Source organism: Ostrea edulis, chromosome 4 (assembly GCF_947568905.1).
Source record: "Ostrea edulis chromosome 4, xbOstEdul1.1, whole genome shotgun sequence".
NCBI lineage: Eukaryota > Metazoa > Mollusca > Bivalvia > Ostreida > Ostreidae > Ostrea > Ostrea edulis.
In genome coordinates this window covers 12,296,191-12,309,594 of record NC_079167.1, presented here as the reverse complement: position 1 = coordinate 12,309,594, position 13,404 = coordinate 12,296,191, and the positions used below count along the sequence as shown (strand labels likewise).

Genomic DNA, 13,404 nt, shown 5'->3' with positions numbered 1-13,404 from the left:
GTACATTCAGATATATATATATATATATATATATATTTATATCCTAGTAAAACTACACATTACATGTTCTTTTGCATGATCTTGGTAAATAGGGTCAATTTTATGTTCTGTGATTAACAGATTAAAGAACATACTGTACAACGCTCTTGAAAGGATAAAGATTATATTATAAACACATACATAATTTTCAAAGTTATTGAGTTACTCTACAATGAGCAAATAACAGTATACAATCTTCTTGTAGCCAAAAACGCGTGTTTTGGCTCCGGGAGCAAAAGTATATAGTTTAAATTACCTGAATGGGCCCTGGGTCTTTGTGTAATTTGGCTGGAGATGGTGATTTCAGCTGCTGAGTCTGCACCTAAAATAGCGATAGTCATTTTCAATCATTATTCTAGTAATACTTGCACAACATATTTTGCAGAAATTGCTATCAAAATATTGACTGTGTACTACTTGAAGATATCAAAATGAATAAAATTGGCATTGAGCTCATAAGACCTTTAAATGTCATTCTTTGATTGTTTTGTTTTACACCCCGTCGAGAATTGTTAACCCACATAGATACGTCATCAGTTATAGGTGTAGACCTTACATTTGTATGCTTAGCTCTCAAGGCCGTAGCAGTGAGGGTTCTTTAACGTGTCATCGCCTATGTTAACGTCTTAGCTATAGGCCTATACTTGTATGCTTAGCGCCCAAGGCTGTAGCAGTGAGGGTTCTTTAATGTGCCATCGCCTATGTTAACGTTTTAGCTATAGGTGTAGGCCTACACTTGTATGCTTAGCGCCCAAGGCCGTAGCAGTGAGGGTTCTTTAACGTGCCATCGCCTATGTTAACGTCTTAGGTTTGACGCAGCGATGGCACGAGTGCGAGGCTCGAACTCACGACCTTCCAGTTACGAAGCGAACGCTCTACCACTGAGCTTATGGACATTGGAGGATATACTACAGGAATAATGACCACTGTGGAGAGGCGTGTTGGAGTCAAGAGATTTTGTTAGAAACAAATGAAAACAAAGGCCAAGGGGTTTATCTTCTGGCAATATATCGAGACCAATCGAGGGAGTTACTCTTCAACAGTTCTGATAATGAGGTACTTTGGATGTATTTCCATTGACCACAGTCAAATATGATGGTCCAAACGCCCGCATGCTCGTTATCTCCCCTTGTGGCCCAGTAGTAGAGAACTTTGTTGCTGTTGTTGGGACTGATCCATCGAGTTTTAATACGGATTATCATTAGGGCCTTATTTGCCTCACTTCGAACGTTCTTTTAGACAAGCACAACCTGTTCGTCATTGAGAACGGTAATCTTGTACTGACCATTGTTTTAATACTGACCTCTCTTCTCCACACCCTGTCTCTCCTCCATCCTCTGTTTACACTCCAGTATAATAATCTTATACGAGTCAATTTCCTGCGTACTTCTACGCCCCCACCCCACCCCCCACCCCACCCCCACCCCTGAAAAAACGGCGTGACGTGGCAGCATTGAATAAGGGTTTCCATGAACAACTCCATAGGAGTGAAATATTCTCGAGCGGGACGTTAAACAATATACAACCATGCACGCTGTCGTTAGGCCTACCTGTCTACGTGCAATATTTACGTAACTATAAGAATATTCAAGCTAATAGAGCAGTGTTTGAAACTCGCTGTAAAATTAGCTAGACATGTAGGGCGAACTAAAAGTTCTTAGCCCTGCCAAAGACATACTAATCCTGAGAAAATAATTGCATTTTTAAAAATTACTTTTATTACTACATCATTTAATTTTATATGTTACAAGCTTTTTCATTGGTTGAAAAATTATTGGAATATCGTATCCACCTCAAAAAAAAAAAAATTGCCGGAACTACATGTACTTTCTATTGGAATGTTGGGGATTCCTCTGGATGCTTCGTATTTATATATAGATTAGTGAATCCTGAAAAGAAAAACTTGACAGTTCTATATATATCTATATAAACTTATTAAACAAAAACAAACAAATATCAAATATAAATAATAATTGATTATGCAAAATAAAATAAACATGGCTGTTTGAGGACCCCCCCCCCCCCTAAAAAAAACACCCACACGTCTGCTTCTGCAATTCCTTAAATGACCATGAGAAACACGAATCTATCTTCTAATAAAGTACCTAATTCGTTTCTACTATATTATATTTTATTCAAATTTTGAATTACAGTAGAATATGCAGTAATGAATTAGAATCAATGTAGAAAACATATGGTCATCAGCTTTGATTCCCAGCAGGGGGGCTTGAAAAGTAGGCTTTGAAAAATTCGAAATTTCAAAGGGCAAAAGTTGATTGATTGTATATTGTTTAACGTCCCACTCGAGAATTTTTCACTCATATGGAGACGTCACCATTACCGGTGAAAGGCTGCAAAATTTAGGCCTGTGCTCGGCGCTTGCGGCCTTTGAGCAGGGAAGGATCTTTATCGTGCCACACCTGCTGTGACACGGGGCCTCGGTTTTTTGTGGTCTCATCCGAAGAACCGCCCTCGTTCAGTCGCCTTGTACGACAAGCAAGGGGACCTATTCTAACCCGGATCCCCAGAGGAGCAAAAGTTGAGAAAATTCCCCTGTAAAATATAAAAGTTATGATATTAAAAAATTCTATAATAAACTTTTAATCCAAATCGAAGTATGACAGTAAGAAAACCGTCAGTCTACATGACAGTAAGAAAACCGTCAGTCTACATGACAGTAAGAAAACCGTCAGTCTACATGACAGTAAGAAAACCGTCAGTCTACATGACAGTAAGAAAACCGTCAGTCTACATGACAGTAAGAAAACCGTCAGTCTACATGACAGTAAGAAAACCGTCAGTCTACATGACAGTAAGAAAACCGTCAGTCTACATGACAGTAAGAAAACCGTCAGTCTACATGACAGTAAGAAAACCGTCAGTCTACATGACAGTAAGAAAACCGTCAGTCTACATGACAGTAAGAAAACCGTCAGTCTACATGACAGTAAGAAAACCGTCAGTCTACATGACAGTAAGAAAACCGTCAGTCTACATGACAGTAAGAAAACCGTCAGTCTACATGACAGTAAGAAAACCGTCAGTCTACATGACAGTAAGAAAACCGTCAGTCTACATGACAGTAAGAAAACCGTCAGTCTACATGACAGTAAGAAAACCGTCAGTCTACATGACAGTAAGAAAACCGTCAGTCTACATGACAGTAAGAAAACCGTCAGTCTACATGACAGTAAGAAAACCGTCAGTCTACATGACAGTAAGAAAACCGTCAGTCTACATGACAGTAAGAAAACCGTCAGTCTACATGACAGTAAGAAAACCGTCAGTCTACATGACAGTAAGAAAACCGTCAGTCTACATGTTTCGAGGGATGGGAACACAATAAAGGGCGACTTGAAAATGTGATATCAAAGAAAAAGTAAATAAGTTGATTTTACTATTCCTTTTTATTATACTAAATAATCATTCAGTTTAATGGATTGGTTTGGGGGGGGGGGGGGGGGTATCATTTATTGAATCATCGAATAATATTCCATTGATTGATGTAATCCGCCACACTCAACAATTTTTCAGTTATCTGGTGTCGCCCAGTTTGTGGGATTCGAACCCGCGCCGAGCTGTGGTGAAAGGCCGTGTGATTTTGAGCGCGATGCTCTAACCACTCCACCACGGAGGCCCCTATATGATATTCCAATGTTTAGTAATGTCGATATAGAGCTTGAGAAAACAGATTTGTGATATATGTTTCATTAGTGTACATGTTTTTCTTCTCATTCTCATCGAAATGTACGACTTTATGCACAGAAGTGTGAAATCTGTAAGTACTATATTGACGAAGTAGGTCCACTTTGTTACCGGTACGATAAAGAATTTGATTCATCTAAATTTTATTTAGCGGAAATTTTAACACGTCTGGTCCGGCTATACCAAGAAATGTATTCGCCCGTGGCTAAATTTATGCGTCTCGGGCGGTCGGGTGCACTGTTATTTCAAACACTGTGTAACATGCAAGGTGAAGATAACGAACAGTGATCAATCTCATAACTCCTATAAGCAATACAAAATAGATAGTTGGGCAAACACGGACCCCTGGACACACCAGAGGTGGGATCAGGTGCCTAGGAGGAGTAAGCATCCCCTGCTGACCGGTCACACCCGCCGTGAGCCCTATATCCTGATCAGGTAAACGGAGTTATCCGCAGTCGAAATCAGTGTGCCAAGAACGGCCTAACAATCGGTATGAAACACGTCAGACAGCATTTGACCCAATGCGAGGTTGTACTGACGAAGTAGATCGTTATAACGACCATAGATCTAGATTTAATAAATCGCATTTTAAAAAGACTATTGATATTGAAATGGATAGAATGTAAAACTTCCGTTAAAGTGATATACATGTAATTTTAGTGAATTTCATTTGGTAAAAGAAGCTATTTTAAACAGGCGAAAAGACGGCAAACAAAACTCGCAAATTAACGACCTAATGTGTTAAAAGACGACAAAACGAAAAGTCGACAAAACGATAATTGACGACTTTTCGCCTCGAAATAACGTAAAGACGACAAAATACAGATTTTCCCGTTATTTTGCTATCTGATTTTTTTAAGTTCATTATGAAACAATCGGTATGAAGCAAGTCAGACAGCATTTGACCCAATGATCGGTGGATTGGCAAACTAGATTGTTATAACGACAATAGAATTTGCAAATAGCCTGTCTCGATTTAAAAACTGATCGTACGCAGAATAAGCTCTTTCGTATCAAATCAGTTGAGAGATATATACACCATATGCAGATGATAATGGAATATTGCTGCATAAATATGCGAAGTTGATGACAGGGAAGATAAAACCATCCCCTTTATCATAAAATTGAGTTGTTAGTTTGCCGTTAATATCTATTTTCAATAAAATGTCTAATTGTGGAGCAGAAGTGGACGACTCTGTGCATGGTGTCTTTTATTTCTAGTATTTCATACTTGGCGAGCGCTTGCTTTCTGTTGGAAGACTGATTACGGGCACCGAGCGCTTGCACTATATTATATTGATCACGCCTCCTGTACAGGTGTCTGTGGACATGACTATATACCCCTCTCCCCCTCTTTTGTTTACAAAAATATTTAAATGTAACCATATGCTAAACGTTTCTTTTTGGTTTAGAATGAAATCGATTTTAGATGTCTCAAAGATGTAAAATAATGGCATTTTTTAAACGTTTATTGTAAAGAGAAGAAAGAAGGGTATATAGTCATGTCCACAGACACCCTGCGCGGACTCTGGACCGTGGCTTGAGACGATGTCTGGATTCCATAAGTTTGATGTATCACGGGCAGGGCCGTAACTGCCGATGAGGCAGACGAGGCAACTGCCTCGTCTGATTTTTTGGCAAAAAAGAAAATAAAATTATATAAATGTTATATTATAGGATATATGTTTAAAATGAAGACAAGCACCTTTGTCTTTGACACCATATTACGATTCTTTACATAGTACAAATGAAACACAAACATGATAAATTGGGATTTAAAAAGTGTCATTTTCAGTCGTAAAGTCAATCGGCGGCCCCCAATCCCCTGCCTCCCCTGATTTAGAACCCTACTTACGGCCCTGACGGGGATTAAATCTCGAGTGGATGTAATGAACGAATTCAGCACACCGTTACTATAATCAGGGGAATCAATGTTTTCTTTTATCCTTCGGAGGAACGAGAACATGCAATTCTCTCAGAAGTAGCTAGGTTGAGACAGGATTTCTAGTATTTGTATATATTTACTTGTGAATTCAAACATAACAATGACACTGATTTAAATATATAAGCTCATTTTTATTTTAAAAAAATTAAAGTATAACAAATATGTACAAATCTAAAGTAAACAAATAAAGTTAAAATACCCCAAATCCAAAAATTGTAAAGGAACAAATGTGGGCACCGCCAAGCGGAACATCCCTTCGCAACATAGAATCATTCCATAACATCAACTTATAATAACATTTCGTTTGACATTGACATCAATGGTAATGATTTTTCCCTCCCATCTCCGTATGTGACAAATTCTATGGTCGTTATAACGATCTACTTCGTCAGTACAACCTCGCATTGGGTCAAATGCTGTCTGACGTGTTTCATACCGATTGTTAGGCCGTTCTTGGCACACTGATTTTGACTGCGGATAACCCCGTTTACCTGATCAGGATATAGGGCTCACGGCGGGTGTGACCGGTCAACAGGGGATGCTTACTCCTTCTAGGCACCTGATTCCACCTCTGTTTGCCCAACTATCTATTTTGTATTGCTTATAGGAGTTATGAGATTGATCACTGTTCTTTATCTTCACCTTGCACAATAGGTATTAAATTTCAGTTGTATCCGCAACATTTACTGTATTCAATTACTGACCTTGACCTTTTGACTCCGAAGTCGATCTCTCCTTCTACCATCTCTTTTACAATTACGAAGAAAAAGAATATTACAGGTATAATTATGGTATCAGTACATGTAACATGTGGCTTAACCAGTAGCAATCTATACATATATCTTCCTCTCCTCACACCTTTATAGCAAACATGAGACTAAAATGTAGAGTAGCACTATACAGTGTTTGCAGTGGTCAATCACTGGCTGTGACCTTGACTTTCACCATGAAATACATATGTATCCGACCTACATGTAGTACTCGTTATATGGTGTACACATCTTGTTAGATGTACACACATGCACATACATATATATGAAAGTTTATTGCAAGGGAATAATAAACCAGGAAAGAAATGAGTAACTGTAAATACAGAAAACCAAAAACTGTTACCATTATTATCTAATCATAATTATTTACATTGATTAATATAAAAGTATAAATAATATAAAAGTATAAACAAAACAACAAATTTCAATTGATAAAACACAAATTGTAAGGAAAACAAAAACAAAATGTCACCAAGTCCATCATTAAACAGATTTATAATTCCTTATAATGATTCATTCATATTAAGTGTTTATATTGATTAACAATACGGTAACCAGCAGATACCTTAATGAATACCAATGCATACATATTACATAAATAATAATGATGTATGGAGATGTACACCGCCCCATGCGTCAATAGTCAGCTTATACCTGCTCATCCAGGTACAACTTCCTACACCTGTACGGGTCTTGCAAACACAGCGCAGAAAATCCCCGGATGAGGCACTGTATCTTAGCCTTGAAGGAAACGGACTGCAAAATGAATGGGGAAAAATACATTGAATCCATTAGAGAAAAAATATTTAAAAGATGTGGCTGAAAACGAATAAATTCACATAGTACCTCGTCAGACTTCCCCCGTTTGGAAGGCACGACAGGACTTTCCGGTCTCTTCCGCTTCCGGGTGGACTTGTCCTAAAAGTGATAAAATGTTAATAATATAGGCATATATCTACAATATTTTGTAGCCATTGTTATTTGTATCACCATGCCCTGTTTTCATACCTCAACGCCTGACACAGTGTCTTTATTCACAGGTGGAGGGCGGGAGTCGTGTTTCCGGCGGACCCTGTCTGTATCTCCTGCTTTCAGACCTAGCTGTTTCTTCTCCACTGTCAGTTCATTATCTTTGGTCTGAATAGAATATACTATTTTTACTGAATTTACTGCATTCAAAAGGGGTACATGTAAAGTGCGAAACGAAACGAAATCTACCGAAACGAAACGAAATATACCGAAACGAAACTAGACAGATTGTATAACCGAACTCTTTTAAGTAGGCCTCTAATAATTAAAAACGGTGTCTCAGGCCCCTGTGAAAGTTACCACATATAGATAAAATTCACCCCCCCCCCTTCCCCTTGATGTAGGCTTTCGGGTTGACTGATACAAAGTTTGAAAAAGAGGGGGAGGGGTGAGTGGGGAGGGGTGAATAAGCACAAATGGTGCAATAAAAACCCATCCAAAGTTGATTAAATATAAATAACATGTCCAATTAGTTTCGGATCCATTAATTTCAGAACGGAGGGTTACAGTCTCAGAGGTCTAGGGAAACACTTTAAACGAGGGGTGGGGTCGCCGACGTTGTATCCGCCTTTGGGCATAAATACATACATGTTTCACTATTTTTTGCTTCATAGACAAATTAGGTATACATGTGGATATTGTGTATTTGTATGTAGAATATCAAACGGTGGATTGTGAGTATGTCTTCCCGTTCTCTTTGTTATTTCTGCTTCCCTTGCTCATACGAGTAAGCCGTTTGATTTTATAAAATGCTGACCTCCTCTTGATATTATTGCGTAAAATATTTTCCGTTTTCTGTCCCGTTTTCAATTCCCCGTTTTAGCAACATCCCTAAATATATAGAGTTATCTTTAGAATTACTGCATATCAATAAAAAAATATTAATAATACATGTATATACAGTGTATATCTTACCGACTTGCATTCATATAATATGGTATACTATTTAATTTTTTTCCCATTATTGAAAGTACTCGCATCTCAGCAGTTAAAGATAAAATAAGAGGTTAAACGTCTTCCTGCTTTCAACTTTCTCAGACACCAGCTTCTTCAAACAATGTTTGATGCTAACCGATGGACCGCTTAAAAATGAATCAGTCAACCCGAAAGACTACATCAACAGGGAAGAGAATTTCATTTATATGTGGCAACTTTCACAGGGACCTGAGATACCATTTTTTATTATCATGATTACACAGTTCGATTCTGCAATCTTTTTCGTTTCGGTAGGTTTCGTTTCGTTTCCGCAGATTTCGTTTCGTTTCCCATTTTACAGGTACCCATACAAAAGAAACATCCTATCAACAAAGAAATTTAAACGAAACTTTGATTGACATTGCCGATACATTTGTACCAAACCTAAGTTAGATGTAAATAAATATTATAGTAACTAGAATCAAGAGAAAAGAGAAGAAGTTAATTTTGAGTTCATTTGTTTTTGAGGAACACTGCTTTGAAAAACAATTTAAGATTCACTTAATGTTTTGTTGATGACCTACCCTGATGGGGACAGATTTCCTTTCATCAGAGGGAGGGTCCAAACAAGCCCCTGCAGGCTGGTAGATGTGACCGCCTCCTGGGGAGGATCTAATGGCGTGTGCTCCTGTGTAACAATTTAAATTCCCATTTATTACGTTACCAATCTTTTCTAAACATGAATTAACATCAATATACAACTTGAGGTGAAACAAAAGAACTTGTGCTAAAACAATGAGGATGAGAAAATGTGGGGAACTAAACTCAAACTCTGATCTGGATGTAAATGGTCAGAAAAATAGCATACAGGATCACTGTGTGCTAAAGTTTTGAATAAATTTGAAGAATACGAGTTTTTCAACTCTGTTTTTGTTGGATTGCTGTCATGCAAGCTATTGGAAAGAAACTGACATCAACTGAACAAGACTGAATAGTGTCTATATATTGTTTCGACAATAGACATTTTTTTTTATCGCCATTAACATTGACCTTAAAAAGAACATCATCTTTGCAATGATATTCGATGTTAATCCACTGAATCTGAATTTAAAAACTATCTACCACTGTGTCAATTTTTTTCAACATGGAACATATGGCAACTATAAAAATTTAGGTAAAGTCAGTGAATGTGGAAGACTTGCTTCATTGTCATTTCAACCACTGTCGAAAGTAATAGTCAAAATGCTAAAAAAAATATAAAAAAAATAAACAAGTTATCTCCCCTTGACACTTTGATCTATCGGTGCTTCTGATTTACAAGGATTTTGTGGCCCTATGGACTGTTCCTTTATATATATTTCAAAACAATAACCATCAGAACCTTCTTTCACAATGCAATTTTTAATGTGGCATATGTAACAGTAAAGAAGAAAAACAAAAATGTACAATGGACAAGACTGTGAATTCCGGCCACCTGAATCTGTAGTCAGGAAATCTACCAGATGAGCTATATGACACTAACGATCAAACCCATCCTACCACAACATTCCTTCCTCCTTATTTCTACCCATGCAGACATTTCATTTTTCAGTTCCCAGATAACAATAACAGAGAGATGCAATGGACCAGACTAGGACCCCCTGAATCTGTTCTAAGGTGCTCTACCAACTGAGCTATCTGGCACCAGAGAAGGCAAACTGATCATGCTCACAGACATCTACAACCTGTCCAGCCATTAGGACAGTAGTGTTATACCGACCTCTCGTCTCCACACTCCGTCTCTCCTCCATACTCTGTTCACACACCAGTACCTCCTCAAGAGCCTTGGTGGCTCAGGCTAGGAAATAAATAGATACATATTAAAGAAAATGGTAATCTCATAGCAGTACATTCAGCTATATATATGTATCCAAATTGGAATTATCCTGACATGAGTTGATCTGCTGAGGATTCAGAAATATACAAGCAAACCCCTATCCTTGGGTAGCTTACAGTATATACACTCATCATTTGAGGTGCAGAACTAGCAGCTGAAGTCGCCATCTCTTCTCATAGTACAAAAAGACTCACCCAAACAGGTATGACACGGGACCTCGGTTTTTGCGGTCTCATCCGAAGAACCGCCCATTTAGTCGCCTTCTATGACAAGCAAGGGGTATTGAGGACCTATTCTAACCCGGATCCCCACGGGACACTTTCATAACATGATATTTTGCAGAAAGTGCTATAAAAATATTTACTGTGTATATCCTGAAGATATCAAGATGACTAAAATTGGCAATGACCTCAGAAGACCTTTTCAATGTCATTCTTTGATTGTTTGTTTTGCTGTATATCCCGTCGAGAATTTTTAACTCGCATTGAGACGTCATCAGTTGTAGGTAAAGTGCCATAAAACTAGACCTACATTTGTATGCTTAGCGCTCAAGGCCGTAGCAGTGAGGGTTCTTTAACGTGCCATCGCCTTTGTTAACGTCTTAGGTTTGACGCAGCGATGGCACGAGAGCGAGGCTCGAACTCACGACCTCCCAGTTACGAAGCGAACGCTCTACCACTGAGTTAACATGGACATTGGAGGATATACTACAGGAATAATGACCACTGTGGAGAGGCTTGTTGGAGTCAAGAGATTTTGTTAGAAACAAATGAAAACAAAGGCCAAGGGGTTTATCTTCTGGCAATATATCGAGACCAATCGAGGGAGTTACTCTTCAACAGTTCTGATAATGAGGTACATGTATTATTTGTTTGCTGAACTATGTTGCTGTTTGTAACATCATACAGCCATTGCATATGATTTTTCCAATACATCTCATAATGCTATAATAGGAGGGTTTTTATGTCAAGGAGTGAATTAGAAATTTAGCACTTTGGATGTATTTCCATTGACCACAGTCAAATATGATGGTCCAAACGCCCGCATGCTCGTTATCTCCCCTTGTGGCTCAGTAGTAGAGAACTTTGTTGCTGTTGTTGGGACTGATTCATCGAGTTTCAAAACGAATTATCATTTGGACGTTATTTGCCTCACTTCGAGCGTTCTTTTAGACAAGCACAACGTGTCCAGTCATTGAGGACGGTAATGTTGTACTGACCAGTGTTATAATACTGACCTCTCGTCTCCACACCCTGTCTCTCCTCCATGCTCTGTTTACACTCCAGTATTTTGGCAGCTTATGCTAGAAAACAGAAAGATAGAAATGACGATCTGAGAGATCTTACAAAAACCATGGTATTAATTTGAAATACTAAACTAATTTTCAAGATGTAAAAAAAAGATTGATCCTTATAAAAATGTTTTATAATCAATAATTCATACTATAAAAAGATAAAAAAAAAAAAAAAAAAAAAAAAATACTAACGATCAGACGTTTTCATATATATCCCTAATGTTTTGACTCCTTGTGCACATACCTGTTTGGGTGAGTCTTTTTGTACTATGAGAAGAGATGGCGACTTCAGCTGCTAGTTCTGCACCTCAAATGATGAGTGTATATACTGTAAGCTACCCAAGGATAGGGGTTTGCTTGTATATTTCTGAATCCTCAGCAGATCAACTCATGTCAGGATAATTCCAAAGATCATTTAACTTCAATAAACAATATCTCGGTCACACTTCTCTTCCATTTTTGGTGAAGAATACTAGAAACTTTTCAGTCTTAATCTGTATTTATTATGATGAATAAACAAAACAAGGCACAAATAAAATCTCTTCATGTGGTGAACTCTGTATACTACAACAGACTTTATACAAGTGCTGAATTTTCAGAAATACAAGTTTTGGTTGTCCAGTGTGGTAGGAGATTTCTAACTAAGTTTTTACTATGATTATTACATTATGAGTAGTCTCACCTTAATTTTCTTTTAAGAGATTTGAATGTTACCGCCGCTCAACTTGTAGAAATCTGCCGTAGGAAAGTAGCGAGCTTACTTATATAACCTTCGGTCGTAGACCACATGACTATAGTTAACCAATCAAAATATGCCGTACAGGCCTCTAACCAATCGGCGACTTGTACGGTGGCATTGGCTCCCACACAATACTACTTTTTCCCGTACAGGCTACCGTACAAGCGCGAAAGGAATTATCAATAACATAGCTCATTCGAACAGTTTAATTTCGATCATCAAAATAGAACTCTATTTTCAATTCCAAAAAAATGTTATATTGTAAAAAACCTTTTTATGTCTGTTCAAGATCTAGGGATTGCTGGACCTGATCCTAAAATGTTGGTAACCATTCTTAATTTTCAATTTTTCTGTCATGTAATATAAAATGGTTTCCACACATACTAAATCATGGATAATAAAGTCATAATTTCATTTAGAAAAATGCGTTCCCTCTCAAGAAATATTTCTATATCAGAATCTGTATATATTTTTTAAAAAGAATAACTTTGATTACATTCCGTCTAATGAAAGAAATTTTTTTTTTATACTTACCTCTCTCCGCTATACTCTATTGTTTCTCCAGCACCTCCTCCGCTTCTGAATGACCTAAAATGTCGAATTAACACTTTTTATACGCATGTATAAGGTCGATAACCATAACAAAATATGGATGTTTAAGAGTCAAATGCAGGTTGTTAGATTTTGTTACAAATACACACGTATAACATAAAAAGCACTTACTTAAAATAACTACAGGTATTACATTTATTGGCCGGAATATACCGTACACCACCAGACGCCGGGGGTGGTGAGGCACTGGTACATGACGAGGCCTCATCTGGTTTATCAAAGTTCTGGAAAATAAAGAGCAACGTTTAGTTATCTTAATAGATTTTCAATCTAACAGTTAGCACGCTGAAGCACCGAGGATTCTTAAACGTGTAATCGCCTGTCCCGACACTGGACCTTCCAGGAATTTTTCAGTAGGGGGGAGGAGGTTCTACCATTAATTTTGGTTTTTAAGGGGGATCCACCATCAAAATGCGTTATGTCTGTACCCTTTTTAGCAAAATTTTCTGACAAATTTAAAGGGGGAGGGGGGTCCAA

General features: G+C 37.8%; 1 long non-coding RNA gene across 1 annotated transcript; it reads right to left on the bottom strand.

Annotated features, from left to right (window-relative positions):
- Positions 1 to 272: 272 nt before the first annotated feature.
- On the bottom strand, positions 273 to 12,624 carry LOC130053998 (uncharacterized). Its single transcript, XR_008802228.1, has 3 exons — positions 11,821 to 12,624; positions 11,520 to 11,585; positions 273 to 361 (listed from the first exon to the last, which is right to left on the bottom strand). It is a non-coding gene; the product is annotated as an uncharacterized LOC130053998 (long non-coding RNA).
- Between the last annotated feature and the right edge of the window lie 780 nt (positions 12,625 to 13,404).